Genomic DNA, 17513 nt, shown 5'->3' with positions numbered 1-17513 from the left:
CAAATCTGCGATGAGGTAGGCTGTTTCATTCTGTTATGGTTCTGGGAAAAGAGTATTTAAATGCATTTGTAAGCAGATCAAGACCCTATGGCGTCGGGAAGTATTTAAATTCTTTTTTTTATATATTTGGTTTTTATTCATTTACACTGCAGGCCATTTCCAATCCCCAAGCAGGGTGCGACGAGAAGGAACAAAAAAATAACAGTAAACCGACAAATCTGGTACACTGGAGATCACAAAAAGAAAGAAGAAAAAACACAAGTTCAAAGGCTATGTATAGATATAACATAACGCCGCTCATAGCGTCTTGCAATAAGCTCAAACATAAGAAAGAAGAATTTATGTCCTCGCGCTTTTTTATTTTTCACGATTACCACGGGAAAAAATCAAATCTCTGAACAAACTGATAAGGGACTTACTTCGTTTCCGCAGGTGTGCACAGCAGGGGCTTCGTCCTCACCAGCAAAACACAAAACAACAGATTTTTCCTTTTTTACCTCACATTTTAATAACCTCACACTTTATTAGGCCGACAATGCAAGTTTGCAGACGAGAGCTGTCTCGATGAAAACACACTTGTTCCTATTCAGTGAATTCGCACGAGCTAACACGATTTCATAAAAACACTTTTTGCTTGGAGCAAGTTCTCAGTTGCCATTCAAGCGGTCTTGATTAAGCACAGGTCATCCGCAGCTGAAGGAGGTCACTTGAAACGGAGGGCCAGCCGTGCAACTCGCTCTTGCGCTGCACAAAAAGACAATCTTTAGCGCCCTACATTAAAGATGCACCGAACGTTCTTACGCCACACACATATATTTTTTTCTTTTCTTCCGTGCGTCAGAGAGTGATGAAACGTTTGAGTTCGTAGAGGCCGGCTTCCTAGCTCGGCGCCGCCGAATTCCGTGTTTCGCGTGAAAAGAACAAAAGAATTCGTGCAAGAAGTCGGCTCCAACGGTCGCCCAGGAGACAAAGGAGCTGTAGCAGACGGCAGAGGTTCGGGGAAAGCTCACGCCACTAGCAAAGCCTGGACAAAAAGAACAATTAGCGCCTTAGTTTGCGATTAAATAAGCTTCTGTACGCGCTTAATTAATACACAAAGTCGCGCTTTCCCACACGGCCAATGCATCAATTCCAATTTCCACGAGGCTCCCCTGCTCCTTCAAAAAATCGCCAAAAATCAACAATTCGTGCTACAAGTCCCTGCTTCGGACGATAGGTAGCGAACAATTAGCGCCTTAGTTTGCTATTAAATAAGCTTCTCTACGCGCCTAATTAATACTCAAAGTCGCGCTTTCCCACACGCCCCATGCATGAATTTCGGCTTCCGCGAGGCTTCCCTGCTCCTTCAAAAAATAACAAAAAATCACCAATTCGTGCTACAAGTCCCTGCTTCGGACGATAGGTAGCGAACAATTAGCGCCTTAGTTTGCTATTAAATAAGCTTCTCTACGCGCCTAATTAATACACAAAGTCGCGCTTTCCCACACGGCCAATGCATCAATTTCGATTTCCACGAGGCTCCCCTGCTCCTTCAAAAAATCGCCAAAAATCAACAATTCGTGCTACAAGTCCCTGCTTCGGACGATAGGTAGCGAACAATTAGCGCCTTAGTTTGCTATTAAATAAGCTTCTCTACGCGCCTAATTAATACACAAAGTCGCGCTTTCCCACACGGCCAATGCATCAATTTCGATTTCCACGAGGCTCCCCTGCTCCTTCAAAAAATCGCCAAAAATCAACAATTCGTGCTACAAGTCCCTGCTTCGGACGATAGGTAGCGAACAATTAGCGCCTTAGTTTGCTATTAAATAAGCTTCTCTACGCGCCTAATTAATACACAAAGTCGCGCTTTCCCACACGGCCAATGCATCAATTTCGATTTCCACGAGGCTCCCCTGCTCCTTCAAAAAATCGCCAAAAATCAACAATTCGTGCTACAGGTCCCTGCTTCGGACGATGGGTAGCGAACAATTAGCGCCTTAGTTTGCTATTAAATAAGCTTCTCTACGCGCCTAATTAATACACAAAGTCGCGCTTTCCCACACGGCCAATGCATCAATTTCGATTTCCACGAGGCTCCCCTGCTCCTTCAAAAAATCGCCAAAAATCAACAATTCGTGCTACAGGTCCCTGCTTCGGACGATGGGTAGCGAACAATTAGCGCCTTAGTTTGCTATTAAATAAGCTTCTCTACGCGCCTAATTAATACACAAAGTCGCGCTTTCCCACGCGGCCAATGCATCAATTTCGATTTCCACGAGGCTCCCCTGCTCCTTCAAAAAATCGCCAAAAATCAACAATTCGTGCTACAAGTCCCTGCTTCGGACGATAGGTAGCGAACAATTAGCGCCTTAGTTTGATATTAAATAAGCTTCTCTACGCGCCTAATTAATACACAAAGTCGCGCTTTCCCACACGGCCAATGCATCAATTTCGATTTCCACGAGGCTCCCCTGCTCCTTCAAAAAATCGCCAAAAATCAACAATTCGTGCTACAAGTCCCTGCTTCGGACGATAGGTAGCGAACAATTAGCGCCTTAGTTTGCGATTAAATAAGCTTCTGTACGCGTTTAATTAAAACTTGAAAACACGCCGCCCGTCACGCGCGATGCCGGCGTTCGCTTTTCCAGGAGGGTTAAACACACTGCTTTTTTCTTTAGGTAATAATAAAAGTAGATAGAGATTCTTAATTTCGTGTGCCGTGAGGCAAACGTGTGCGCTAAGAGCACAGAAAAAGAGACTGTTCTAAAGGTAGGAGTTCACTTTTATTTTTAATTTTTGCCTGATCTTAGACGATCGAATCGCGGCTCGAGCGCGCTTCGGACTCTCCCCCTTCACCTGCTTCACTCGCTATCGCAACGAGAAATACTCTTACGCACATCGAAGTATATATTTTCCGAAAGGTAATGAAATTGTGCAATAGGTGTAAAAATTATTTGATTTTAAACGGAATTATTCTTCTTCATATTTCGATCTAACCAGCCAAACTAGTTTTCGGGCGCTCTGGGTGGCTGGTCGATTTAAGTTAAAAAAAGGTAATAATAAAAGTAGATAGAGATTCTTAATTTCGTGTGCCGTTAGACAAACGTGTGCGCTAAGAGCACAGAAAAAGAGACTGTTCTAAAGGTAGCAGTTCACTTTTATTTTTAATTTTTGCCTGATCTTAGACGATCGAATCGCGGCTCGCGCGCGCTCCGGACTTTCCCGCTTCACCTGCTTCACTCTCTAACGCAACGAGAAATACTTTTACGCATATCGAAGTATATATTTTCCGAAAGCTAATGAAATTCTCCAATAGGTGTGAAAAGCACTTGGTTTTAAACGAATTATTCTTCTTTTTTTTGCTGAAAAACTCAAATCACTTTCGTTTGGCAAATAATCAAAAACTCGAAATTAAAGGATAGTATAATGGACGTACACTTACCCCAATGTGTCGAACGAAAGGAGGCCCTTTGACGAAGGCAGGAAGCGTGAGGCGACGTTCGGGGTCCGAAGAAGAAGAAGACCGATTTCGGAACAAAGAACAAAGAAGGAGCTGGACACGGGCGACTACGCGACTGCTCCCGAGCACAACGGAAACCACACTGGGGCCGGCCTCTGGGAACAAAGGAAAGCGGAGGAGGATGAGCGAGGAGGAGAGGGAAAGAGAAGGAAAAAATGGATGGATGGATGGATGGATGGATGAATACGGCTGAGCCCTTTGGATCGGGCGGTAGCTTACGCCACCTAGCCATTTTGTTTTACCTTTTAAGCTTAGAATATTTAAATGTGAAATCTATATTCACTCCGCAGTGCAAAGAAAGTGAGGCTATGAAACCCCCTTGCCATCAGTGATTAAGAAAATACCTAGTTTTCTCTCGATTTCTGCCACCATTCACTTAATCTTTGCTTGGTAATCTCTACAGTCTTGAAATCCACTCTCCCTTCGCTGTCTCTAAAACCCAATGACTTTATTAAATCTATGTTGTCTTCGGTAGGCATAGGGTGAAGCCCTTTACAGTAGAGTATCAAGTGCTCAGCCGTCTCGTCCTCCTCTCCACAAGCAGTGCACACTGTATCAATTTCCTGGTACTTCACTCTGTATGTTCTGGTTCGCAGAACACCCGTTCTTGCCTCAAACAGCAATGAGCTTCCCCTAGAATTGTCATAAATGCTTTCTTTGGCAATAACTCTTTTGTTTAATCTATAGCTTTCCAGAGCAGTCTTTGTCTGCATTCCCTCTAGCCACCGATCTCTTTCTGTGGCCTTAACTTTCTTCTTAACTGAGACTTGCTCTTCCGTATCTTCGCTATAGCCCAAAAACCTTCCTCTTAATTTCCTAGTGCGCTGTCTCCACTTTGTGTCTACACTCCTCATGTATAAATAGCTGAAAACCTTTCGTGCCCATTGCTCCCCATCCATTAGCCTCAACCTATCCTCAAATTCTACCTTGCTCACCGCTTCCCTGCTCTCAAATGATGCCCATCCCATGTCTCCTTGTACTCCCTGGTTTGGCGTTTTGCAATGCGCCCCCAAAGCCAGTCTACCTACTCCGCGCTGTTTTATTTCTAGTTTCGCATGCACTTCGGATTTCATGCATAGCACTGCGTTTCCAAAAGTCAAGCCAGGCACCATGACCCCTTTCCAAATCTCTCTCACCACCTCATACCTGTTGTAATTCCAAAGTGCTCTATTTTTCATTACAGCTGCATTTCTGTTGCCCTTACCTATTATATACTTTTCATGGTCTCTGAGATATTCTGCACCATCACATATCCATACTCCTAGATACTTGTATTTACTAGCTCTCTCAACTGTAATATTCTGTATCTTCAGCCTCTCAACTTCATCCTCGTTAAAAATCATGACTGCCGATTTTTCGCTACTGAATTCTAAACCTAATTCCTCTCCTTCCCTACCACAGATGCTCATTAATTCCTGCAACTCTGTCCTGTTGTTAGCCATTAGTACAATATCGTCCGCATACATCAATCCCGGTAAGGATTGCTGAATTTTTTGGCCTAGCTTACTGTAAGAAAGGTTGAACCCAAGCCCACTCTTCTCTAGTCTATCCTCCAATCCTCTCAGATACAACATAAACAGCAAAGGCGATAACGGGCACCCCTGCCTAAGGCCTCGTCTTATCTCTATTTTCCCTGTCGCCTTTCCTTCCCATGTTATAATCACCTTGTTATCTTTGTAAATGTTCCTTAATAGTGCTGTTAGTCCTTCATCTAGGTTTAAGTTCTCCATTATGTCCCACAGGTTTCTTTGGTTCACATTGTCATAGGCACCCTTGATATCCAGAAATGCCAGCCAGAGCTGTCTGTTTTCTTTTTGCGCTATTTCTATACACTGTGTTAGAGAAAATAAGTTGTCCTCCAACCTTCTTTGTTTTCGAAACCCGTTCTGTAACTCGCCCAGTATGCCCTCGCAATCTACCCATTCCTCCAGTCTGTTCTTTATAATCTGCATTACCAACCTGTAAATAACCGGTGTCACGGTTATAGGACGATAATTCCTAATATCAGACTTATCTCCCTTTCCCTTATATATCATACTCATCCTACTAAGCCTCCATTCATCTGGAATATTTCCTTTTGTTATCATGGTACTCACTACCTCCCTTAGTTTTGCCTTAGATTTAGGACCCAAATTCTTCACCAGCTTGATAGGGATACCATCTGTGCCTGTCGACGTGCCACTAGGGACTCTTCGTTCCGCCTTTTCCCATTCTCTGTGTCCAAAATCCGCGATGTCACAAACTGGACTGCTACTTCCTTCGGTTCTCCTATCTTCCACATGTACCCGTTCCCGAAATTTCTCCTCCATCACTGCTCCTATATATTGTATCGCATCATCTCCCTCTAATTGATCTCCCTGATGCGAGAGTATAAACCTCTGTCTAGCTTGCGTTGTTTCACCGAGTGAGTTCAAGTGCTCCCAAAACTTCTTGGCAGCATTTCTATCTTTCTTACTTACATTACTCATCCATTCCTCACCCTTTCTCTGAATTTTCGCATTGATCAAACTGGATGCCTCTCGGCGACATGTTACAAAATTGTCCCATTTTCTTTTTACTTCCGTTTCGGACTCCCCACTACGCTTGGAATACCTGTGTTCTCTAGAGGCTTCCTGACGTTTTTGTATCGCTTGCTTCACTTCTTTGTCCCACCAACTTTTTGGTCTATGTCCTTGCTTCCCCTTTCGTTTACTCTTAACTTTGTCTAGTTCTAGAGAAAAAAGCCTAGTTAGGCTCTCATAGGTCCAATCTGTATGCCGTTGCCCTGAAACTGCTGCCTCTATTCTTTCAACAACTATTTCCAACTCTTTGTCGCTGCAGAAAGTTTGCTTTGAATTATGTTGTCTAGTTTCAGCATTTACTTCTCTGGCAAAATTCAGCTTAATACGTTTATGATCACTACCAAGACTTTTGGAACCTTCTTCATCTATTTTCATTACTTGTAACTTACCATATATTTTGTGTGACATGAGTACGTAATCTATAGTTGAATGCAGATTGCCAGTTTCCCAAGTTATGTGCCCGTCACACTTCTGACTGGTATTACATAAAACTAAGTCATGTTTTTCCACCAGTTCTAGTAATATGCTTCCAGTTGAGTCCGTATACCCATCCAGACCCTCAATATGGGCATTCATGTCTCCCATAATAATTATTTCGGAGCCTTCCCCTAGTTCACTAATGTCTCTTGATATGCAATCAATCATTTTTCTGTTTTCCTCTTTAGCACCTGTCCCTGTCCATAAGTAAACCACTCCAAGGACTGTTGATTCCCCAGCGACTTTTCCTTTCAGCCACAAATGTTCGGCGCACTCCTTTCTGATCCTTTGAAAGTTCATATTCTTCTTAATGAATGCTCCAATTCCACCTCCCTTCCTCGTTCCCTCCATTCTGTTGCATTCTTCCCACACATAGTCAGGGTTGCAAGGTGGCTGCTCCATGTCTCTGAGATGTGTTTCCACAAACCCATACACCATTAAATCCTCCTTTCTTAGTTGCTCCTCTACCTCTTCCCATTTTAACCTATTTCTACCACCCTGCATGTTAATATATCCAATGTCTGATTGTGCTGATTTTTTATACCTGTTCTTACGTTTTCTCCTCTTTTTAACCCTGGGTGCCTCTCCTGACTTTGTTGGGGTTTCAGTTACTTCAGTGCCCCCAGGGCCCTCGGTCCCCCCAAAAAAGCAGTCACCGTGCGGCCCATCCTATCCCCCACCCTGTAACCCGTGGCCTCACTGTAGTGAATGCCATCTGCAAAAGGGCGGGAGCCAGCCTCGTACACTTCTCTGTTTACTTCCATTACGTCGTACCGAAGCTGTCGACTCATACCCTTAATTACTCCGTTGGCTTCGACAACCCTCCTCTCCGTTAACCCGGACTGCCCCCGAACTTCTGGAATGGTGCACACAACCACATGCACATTCTCAGACACGTCCCTCAGCTTACGTATTCCCACGTTTAGCTGCTTTCCGAGGTTCTGGCTCCTACCCTTCAGCACATCATTAAGCCCCGCATGAACTATTACTAGGTTCCTTCCCTCCCGGTTATCCCACACCCCCTCACGTGCTGCGGTCATAGCATCCACCATACACTTCCCTGGCTGGACCTCTACGGTTACCCTCTGGTCTCCCTTCACCCTGTTATGTACACCCCTCCTAACCCGTGCTACGTTAGAGCTCCCCACTACCAGTACCCTAGATCCCCCTGGTGCCTGCGCGCCTTTGTCCTGCGACTTATCTCCTGTCACCTGACTGCCCGACGCCTGCTGCTCGAAGGCGCCATTGAGCTGAGGTTCAATCAGCTCTCCAGCGTCGTCGAGCCCGCCTGCCAACAGGCCGGACTCCCTACCACCAGGGACCCCAGCCTGCAGACTGGTGGTTCGTCCCGCTAGAACTGACACTTCCTCCTTTCTTCCCTCGCTACTCTCACTCGCTCGAATTACCCCTTCCAGGCGCTCTACCCTACTGTCACACTCCCTCTTACGCTCCTCTAAACCCGCCTTCCATACTTCCCCCAGCTCCTCCGCCTGCTTCTCGAGGCCGACCCGCTGCTCCCTCTCATGATTAAGCTGCCTAGTCAGCTCCTCTACCTGGGCCTCGAGACCCACCCGCTTCTCTCCTTCTGCCTTAAGCTGGGCCTCAATCTCCCGAACTCTACCCTCCCATTCCCCAGTTACCTGCTGAAGCTTCACACAAAGCCGACACTCGAAACTCACCTCCGCCGCCACCTCCAGGCTCCCGAAACCCGTCTCCTCCAGGTAACACCACCTCCCACACCCCTCGCACTGCACCAACTCGTCCCCACCCTTGTCATGCCGACCCAAATCTAGACCCATGTCTAGACCGGGAACAAACCGTCCCTTCCCGCCAAAAATTCAAACAGAGCCTACTTTGCGAAACTAACGTTAACTGCTGCTGTTCAAACCTAATACTGCTACCGCATAGTCACTTCCAATCAACTCTCAAAAAAAGAGAGAGAAAAGAAGAAAAACTGGCACTTAGCTTCGGATGCTCGAGGAGAACCAGGAAACACGTCCGCTCACCGCAACTCAGTCGAGAGACCAATCGGGAAGGGGATCGCGCCGCCTGGTGGAGGGCAGACACACCACTCGCATCGGGTATTTTTTTCTTTATTATTTTGTTTATTTTTTGCACTATTTATTAAGGGAAGCATTCTCGTTGATCTCCCTTCATTAATACTGGTCGTATCTCATCACCGCTAGCACCGATGTGTTCCTTGGTCTTTCTAGACTCTACGGACACCACTTTGAACGTGTGAAATAAAAGTTTTCGCGATGCTACGACGCTTTTACCGTGGGCATGGTCATGGCGGCCATTTCTACTTTTAGAAACCTTTGTTCGGACCTCCGAGGCTGAATTTTCGTTTCCGAGACGCGATGTTGGTGTCAAACGTGAGCAGGCGTTTCGTAGAACACCCGACGACTGTACTTTACCTCTGATCGAGTGGATATTTTACTTTACGAGCACTGATGCGACTTTCCACAGGAAAGCACCAATTTTCGGGTTCGATATTGCTCAGCCCTCCTCCCTCGCACGTTTTCTTGAGAAAATTGTTTTTGTTTCTTGTTTAGCAACGGCCAGTGCACCTTTCGAAAGTTATTAGAAAACTTTATCTGCTCTGGATTTTAAATAAAGACACACCTGGGTCCTGTAGCCGAAAGATTTTTTTTCTAAGCTTTGGAACCTCCTTTCGTAAAGGTATGCCTACTGAAATTTGAGGCCTCTGGTACCTTGCTACCTGTGAAGTTTCAACCCTCTGGATCCATCCGTTTTTCTCTGACGGCCAAAATTTGAATGCAGGCCTGTCTTAGTAAATCACGTTCAGGGGCTCTGAAAGCGGGGGGGGGGCAGGGTGGGCTTGAGCCCCTCCTGTCCTCAGGACCGAGCTGCCGAGCCCCCCCTCCCCCTCCCTCTTTTTTTTTTTTTTTTTAGTTTGTGTGTTTGCAGGTTATCTGGTATGGGCCTTCGGCCTATTTCCTGTACCTCCGTCTCTCCTGAGCCGAAATAAATGAAATGACTCTTTATACATGCTGACCTACCGCCCTCCTCACCTCCGCCAAGCACAAAAAGCACCGGGGCGACGGAGAGGCTTGCTTGAAAAGTCAAAACCAGAAGAAAATGACAGGCAGGACTCATGAGCCTGATTGACAACCAGTTTAGAGCGAGCAAAGAGGAGACAGCGAAATGAATGGATTCCGACAAGACGACGTCGGCCAGCGTTTGTCTGCTTCCCCCGTGTGGAAGCAAGAAGCCCAGAAGATGCATGGTGCTTCTGGCCCGCGGACAAAACAGGCAGGCGCTTAAAGGCCATCATTAGGAAAAGGGGGAGGGGGGGTCTGGTGAGCTTGAGTGGGGATTCGGGAGTGCTTAGAAAAGGCGAAAGTCTACGAGCTCCCAAATTTGACAAGGCGCCTTTGATGGCGAAAGCTTTGCGCGCATGCGGCGTCGTGCCCGCAGGGTGGTGAGGCATGAGGCGACACATGTTTACAAACTAAGGACAACACAACACGAAGTCTGAAACACAGCTATTATCCTTCAGTACTCTCCTTTTGTGATGCCCCCCAACTTGTATTGACGCCAGGAGTCCGAAGCGATCACGGTCGATGTACTTGATCCCGAGGTACATACCGATGTATGCAACCTCTGCTTCCAGTTAAGACATCCGATGGCCCAACTTGCTGTGTTTGAGACTCCGTGTTGTGTTGTCCTTTTTTCCCCCGAGTTTCGGGGTTTTGTCTAAAACTTTTAACACTTGTTTGTCTACGTCTGCGTTAATACATCATGCTTCCCCGAGAATCCCTAAATGAAGGAAGGTTTTCATTTTTAGACATAGCCAATTTGGCATAGGCACAGCTGCGGTTGACATGTAACAGTTGGTATAGGAAAGAAAAAATAAAGAACACATGGTGCGGCTGATTTCAGTGGTTATCCAATCATTGTATGAGTTGTCAGTGCAAGCTTCTTACTGTTATTTTACTGAACCATTGTTTTAATTTGTTTTCCATGGATATGTGCGTGAATATGCGAACGCGGTGCATTAATATGTTTTCATTCAAATGTGGCAATTAATGTCAACCTGAAACCAACCTAACCTTGAGGATTTCGGAGATGTCGAGCCCCCCCTCTAAAGAAAGACTTCCGGAGCCTCTGATCACGTTTGTTTTGATTAAAGTGTGTCTCCACATGTTACGGGGTGTGGGCTCTGTAGGGTTGTGTGGAGTCCCTCTTGCAGCACAGATGTGCATTTGTCCTCACCGTCTCTGGAAAAGACGACCATAACTCAGAATGAACGTCCCTCGGAGACGAAAGGCACACTTTTGGTTTGGCGCAGAAACAACGCCCGCGTTCAGATGTTGGCCGTCAAGTGAAAACGGACTTAGCTTGAGGGTTCAAACTGCTCAGATAGCAACCTAGAAGGTTACTCGTGCTTCAGTCGAGCTCATCTTGCACCAGAAAAAGCACAAGGGGGGAAAATAGGAGTGTGGGAGCGGTTGTACTGTGGCGGCATGTCTAGAAAAAGCTCAAAAGTGATTTGTGGAGTCCCTCTTGCGGCACAGATCTGTATTTGTCCTCACCGTCTCTGGGAAAGATCACCTTAACAAAAGAATGGATGTGAAAGTGAGGCAAAGGGCGTAGTTTTGCTTCGAGGTAGAAACAGCGCCTGCGTTCAGATGTTGGCCGTCAAGTGAAAACGGACTTAGCTTGAGGGTTCAAACTGAACAGATAGCAAGCTAGAAGGTTACTCATGCTTCAGTCGAGCTCATCTTGCACCAGAAAAAGCACAAGGGGGCAAAATAAAGAGTGTGGGGCCAGTTGTACTCTAGGGGCATGTATACAAAAAGCTCTGCAGGAACAAACCTTTTCCCGAGGTGGACAGCAGGGGCCTGAAGACATACATAAAAAAGAAGTGACACATTTAACGAGTCTTCACTGCGCCAGAAAAACAAGAATCAGCTCATTTCTTTTTGAGACCTCAGACTTTATTTAGGCCAAGAATACAATTTTTCAGACGAGCTGTCTCAATGTAAAAACACACTTCCTTATTAGTACCCTTTTGACACACAAACAGTCCTACCTGGTGCGAGACCCTTCCCCAACAATTTGATAGTTGTACGTACCGATAATGGTTTTCTAATTACGAGCGAGCGGCAGCTCTTTGAAGTCTTGCTCGCGCTCTGGTGAGCCTTCAAAGGACCAGCCGCTCCGCCGAGCGCGCGCCGCACGAGATGAATGAATTAAAATAATCTCGCGCGCATAGCGAACGTTCCTTTTACCCGAGGGAGCGCTTCAGAACAAAAAAGCAAATTGTGGTAGCAAATGATGAAGCGGTGAGCAATATCGAACCTGAAAATGACTGCTTTCGTGCGGGAAGTCGCATCAGTGCTCCTACAGTAAACTATCGACTCGATCCGAGGCAAACTACAGTCGTCGGGTCTTCTACGGAACGCGTGCTCACGTTTGACACCAACATCGCGTCTCGGAAACGAAAATTCAGCCTCGGAGGTCCGAACACAGGCTCGGAAAGTACAATTGGCCGCCATGACCATGCCCACGGTAAAAGCGTCGTAGCATCGCGAAACCTTTTATTACACACGTTCAAAGTGGTGTCCGTAGAGTCTAGAAAGACCAAGGAACACATCGGTGCTAGCGGTGACGAGATACGACCAGTATTAATGAAGCGAGATCGAAGAAAGGATCGGTGCCTAAAGTGAGGAAAGCGAATGGCTGGCTTCGATGTGAAAACTTTCAAACGCCGTTTATTTCGCGAAACTCGCATCACACAAGAAAAGAAATCGGTCTCTGTCCAGTCCAGGGGCGGCTGGGAACAAGTGTCCCCCATTTGATATCGTAAATTCAAGGTCGTAATATAGATATCAGAAATTCAATATTTTCAATGGTAAAACAAAAGGCACCAGGTGGCGGGATTTACCGACCGGTCGGAATTGCTCAGCCGCACTCATGGATCCATTCATTCGAAACGGGTCATCTATCTATTCATTCATAAAAAATGTAATTCCTGGCCGTGTTTTAAAATTAACGAAATCATACTGCGAGGTAAAGCTTCTGTACACCTGGCGTTTTGAAACCTGCCTGCGTCCAGCGTTCTTTCATTTCTGCTGTCACGTGACACGATCCGCCCGAGTAACTCGGGTTTATTAGGGTGAGATTTGAAACACAGCCCTGGTTTAATAAAACCAAACTTAGAATTACGGGAATCGTCTTATTTTTGAAAACGAGACCCGTGTTCCACAACAAGTTTAAATTATTTAGGTCAAGTATTTAGAAATTTACCGCCCATTCGTGGTTCTTGTTTTGGTTTTTGCAAAAAAAGCAAATGGCTGCCGCGTGTTTTGCTCGCAACCGGAGGTGATTCAATCGCACGAAGCTCGGAAAGTAGGCTAGCTAGGACATTTATTTTAACCAGGGAGTAAGATTATGTTCCGAGGAACATTCGAGGCGCGTCTCATCGATGTAGGTATTCTAAAAAGAAAGTTATCAACAGAAGTTTACGTGTAAGTAAGGCTTTCACTGTACGATGTTTTGATTTCACATATGCTCGCATAAAGAAAACTACGATAGCTAGAAAGTTCTAATTCGCAGCGAATGATCGCGCTCTGAATTTAGACGCACTGTTAAAATTTCATCGCTCCAGCTAGTCTAGAACTCGTTATATTCGCGAAAACAGGTTTTGGGACTCTGCTCGGAAATTAACAAGCCCGACCAAGTTCAATCGTTCGCCTGTGGATATTCAAGACCGCTGGAGTGCATTCATCGATTGTGGTCGTGAAAACAACATCATAGGAACATGTGTGTGCAGTGAAACCGTGTCAGCTCATCTCAATCGAGACTCATCGATCAACAGGGAGGGTGTCCCGAGCACAAGTGGATGGATATACTTCAAAGAGCTGCCGCTCGCTCGGAATTAGAAAACCATTAAGCTATCCAATTGTCGGGAAAGGGTGTCGCACCAGGTAGGAGTGTTTGTGTGTCAAATTTCTTCGAGATAGCAAACGCAAAAGTTGTTTTATCGACCTAATAAAACCGCTCGGAGAACTCGGCTCATTTCTGGTGTTTTTTTCTGTTTTTTTTTTTGTTGTTTTTTTTATGTGAAAAAAGATGACTCTTCAGATTACCATTTCTTTTAGGTAATTGAGAAGTTGCATTAAAGAAACGGCCTGCACAGTAAATACAAATGGTTCTATTGCGATTATTTCATAATTGAACCAGAAAAGCACATTAATGTTGGCCTAATAAGAGAGTCGGCTGTTTTTTATGTACTGCTAATGTCTAGGAAACGAAGAGTGCTAGAGCGACGATTCATTTTTGATACGAGTGCTTGCTTTCCTCCTGTAATGAACGAGCCCAGGTTGGTTAACACAGCTGGTGTCAAAGTTTATGTACGAACGCAAAAGCTGAAGGTAGTCCTGATTTTTCGAGCCTTTGAACAGTGGCGTGGGGTTTTGTAGTGTCTGAGAATAAAGAGGCACTGCAGACAAGAAGACTGTGTCCTCGGTGTTGCTTGCCCACCCCCGTAAGATGTGGAGACACACTTCATTGAAAACCTACGTGATTTACTAAGACGGGGGTTTCTGCAGAACCCCGTAGGGGGCTGTGCAGAGAATACAGGTCGACATCAAGCCTTCAGAACTCACAGGTACCGTTCGACAAGAATGCTGTAGCTGGACTTGAAACAAGCCGACGTGGGAAAGTACGGAAGCCGAGAAAACAAATGTGTCGGCCAAGCCGTAGCAAGGACGTCCCAGCACGACTGCGGACAGCGTTATTCTGGCTGTGCAAAGTGGACGTCCCTCGGAGACAAAAGGCAGACTTTTGGTATTCCGCAGTAACCATGCCTGCGTTCAAATTTTGGCCGTCAAGGGAAAAGGGACGTAGCTTGAGGGTTTCAACTGAACAGGTAGCAAGCTAGAAGGTTACTCGTGCTTCAGTTTAGCTCATCTTGCGCCAGAAAGTGCACAAGGGGACAAAATATAAAGTGTCGGGCCAGTTGTACTGTAGGGGCATGTTTGTTTGTTTGTTTGTTTATTGGAACTTTTGACAATACAGGATTGTCATGGTGCTGAGGCAAAAGGTGACAGTAAGTCACCTGACCAGGCCCCTAGCACCAGACTACACTTGCAGCAGATGCAGCAGATGCAGCAGGCAGACTAGTGGTAGAGTGCTATAGTTAACCATAAACAAAAACAAAAAATACGCAGTAACTAGATCACTACACTACATACGCTCTTGCAATGAAAAATAAATAATTCGCAACATGCAACAAAAATATATGAACTACATTACTACAATTACATCTGTACACATAATTTAGAAGACCACAGTATTATGCGGAAAGTAAAAAATATTGTTTTTGATTTTTTTCTGAAAGTCAAGAGGTTTGAATTATGATCGATTATATCGATCAAGCCAGGGTGGAGGTTGAGAAGATTGGGAATCTGCCAAGATAGTAATTGCGTACCGTAATTTGTTCTGGTTCTGATTTTTATAAAGTTTGTATTTCTAAAATTGTAGTGTGTATCAGTATTCGTATATGTAGAAAGGAATAATTCACGGTCAGTTTTAACTTGGGAGAATATAACCTCAGACAATCGTTGATTATACAGTGCCTCAATATTCAGGATACGATCTTTCTCAAAGTATTGGAATGTATGATCGCGGCTTGATAGGTTTTCAATAAATCGTATACTTTTTTTCTGCATTAAGTACAAACTAGTCATATTACATTTAGATGTAACCCCCCAGACAAGTAAACAATAGTGCAGTCGAGAATGAACAGTAGTGAAATAGAGCTGACGTTTTAGCCACATTGGTAATAAGGCACGAAATCTATTCAGCATGCCAATAGACTGTGCGATGTCAAGCTTCACAAAATTCACATGACATGTCCAGCGAAGGTTTTCATGAAAATGTATGCCTAAGAATTTGTATTCGGTAACCCTTTCTAGTGACCGTGACTGGAATACTATTTCGGTAGTAAGGTTAACTGGTCTGTTAATTGAGGAAAAAACAATATATTTTGTTTTGTTAACATTTAGAAGCAGCTGATTCGCATCAAGCCACTTCGATAAGTTTTTGAGCCATGCGTTTGTGACAGGAATAAGAGATGATAGGTCCCTGGATGAAAAAAAAAACACTCGTGTCGTCGGCGTAAAGTACTATGTCTGGCGTATGGGGGATAGCAACAATGTCATTGATATAAAAAAGGAATAGTATAGGTCCTAATATTGATCCTTGCGGAACACCAAATTTTATATGTTCAGTGTCCGATTCTATACTATTAGCTACCACAAACTGGCTACGATTTGTCAGATAACTGCGCAATAGTTTAAGTGAAATGCCTCTAATTCCGTAGTGTGGCAGTTTATCAAAGAGAATATTATGCTTGATAGAGTCAAAAGCTTTATTGAAATCTACGAAGATGCCTATAGTGTAGGATTGATTTTCTATATTGCTGATAAGTTTTCCTCGAATGTTAAGTAAAGCTGACTCAGTATATTTACCTCTCTGAAATCCATATTGGTTTGCAGAAATTAGTCGGTATTTATGAAGATGATTAATTATTCTAGATGTCTACAAAAAGCTCTGTAGGGTTGTGTGGAGGCCCTCTTGCAGCACAGATGTGTATTTGTCCTCACCGTCTCTGGAAAAGACGACCATAACACAGTATGAACGTCCCTCGGAGACAAAAGGCAGACTTTTGGTATTGCGCAGTAACCATGCCTGCGTTCAAATTTTGGCCGTCAAGGGAAAAGGGACATAGCTTGAGGGTTCAAACTGAACAGATAGCAACCTAGAAGGTTACTCGTGCTTCACTTTAGCTCATCTTGCGCCAGAAAGTGCAGAAGGGGACAAAATAGAAAGTGTCGGGCCAGTTGTACTGTAGGGGCATGTCTACAAAAAGCTCTGTAGGGTTGTGTGGAGGCCCTCTTGCAGCACAGATGTGTATTTGTCCTCACCGTCTCTGGAAAAGACGACCATAACACAGAATGAACGTCCCTCGGAGACAAAAGGCAGACTTTTTGTATTCCGCAGTAACCGTGCCTGCGTTCAAATTTTGGCCGTCGAGGGAAAAGGGACGTAGCTTGAGGGTTCAAACTGAACAGGTAGCAACCTAGAAGGTTACTCGTGCTTCACTTTAGCTCATCTTGCGCCAGAAAGTGCAGAAGGGGACAAAATAGAAAGTGTTGGGCCAGTTGTACTGTAGGGGCATGTCTACAAAAAGCTCTGTAGGGTTGTGTGGAGGCCCTCTTGCAGCACAGATGTGTATTTGTCCTCACCGTCTCTGGAAAAGACGACCATAACACAGAATGAACGTCCCTCGGAGACAAAAGGCAGACTTTTTGTATTCCGCAGTAACCATGCCTGCGTTCAAATTTTGGCCGTCGAGGGAAGAGGGACGTAGCTTGAGGGTTCAAACTGCTCAGATAGCAACCTAGAAGGTTACGCATGCTTCAGTCGAGCTCATCCTGCACCAGAAAAAGCACAAGGGGGGAAAATAAAGAGTGTGGGGCCAGTTGTACTCTAGGGGCATGTATACAAAAAGCTCTGCAGGAACAAACCTTTTCCCGAGGTGGACAGCAGGGGCCTGAAGACATAAATAAAAAAGAAGTGACACATTTAACGAGTCTTCACTGCGCCAGAAAAACAAGAATCAGCTCATTTCTTTTTGAGACCTCAGACTTTATTAGGCCAAGAATACAATTTTTCAGACGAGCTGTCTCAATGTAAAAACACACTTCCTTATTAGTACCCTTTTGACACACAAACAGTACTACCTGGTGCGAGACCCTTCACCAACAATTTGATAGTTGTACGTACCTATAATGGTTTTCTAATTACGAGCGAGCGGCAGCTCTTTGAAGTCTTGCTCGCGCTCTGGTGAGCCTTCAAACGACTAGCCGCTCCGCCGAGCGCGCGCCGCACGAGATGAATGAATTAAAATAATCTCGCGCGCATAGCGAACGTTCCTT

General features: G+C 45.0%; 1 long non-coding RNA gene across 1 annotated transcript; it reads right to left on the bottom strand.

Moving 5' to 3' along the window:
* Window positions 1-360: 360 nt before the first annotated feature.
* LOC121834117 lies at window positions 361-3582 on the bottom strand. Its single transcript, XR_006077053.1, has 2 exons — window positions 3425-3582; window positions 361-744 (listed from the first exon to the last, which is right to left on the bottom strand). It is a non-coding gene; the product is annotated as an uncharacterized LOC121834117 (long non-coding RNA).
* Between the last annotated feature and the right edge of the window lie 13931 nt (window positions 3583-17513).

This window comes from Ixodes scapularis, unplaced genomic scaffold (genome assembly GCF_016920785.2).
Source record: "Ixodes scapularis isolate PalLabHiFi unplaced genomic scaffold, ASM1692078v2 ptg000582l_1__unscaffolded, whole genome shotgun sequence".
NCBI classification, from domain to species: domain Eukaryota; kingdom Metazoa; phylum Arthropoda; class Arachnida; order Ixodida; family Ixodidae; genus Ixodes; species Ixodes scapularis.
Note: the sequence above shows the minus strand (reverse complement) of the source record. Positions and strands in the feature narration are given on the sequence as shown.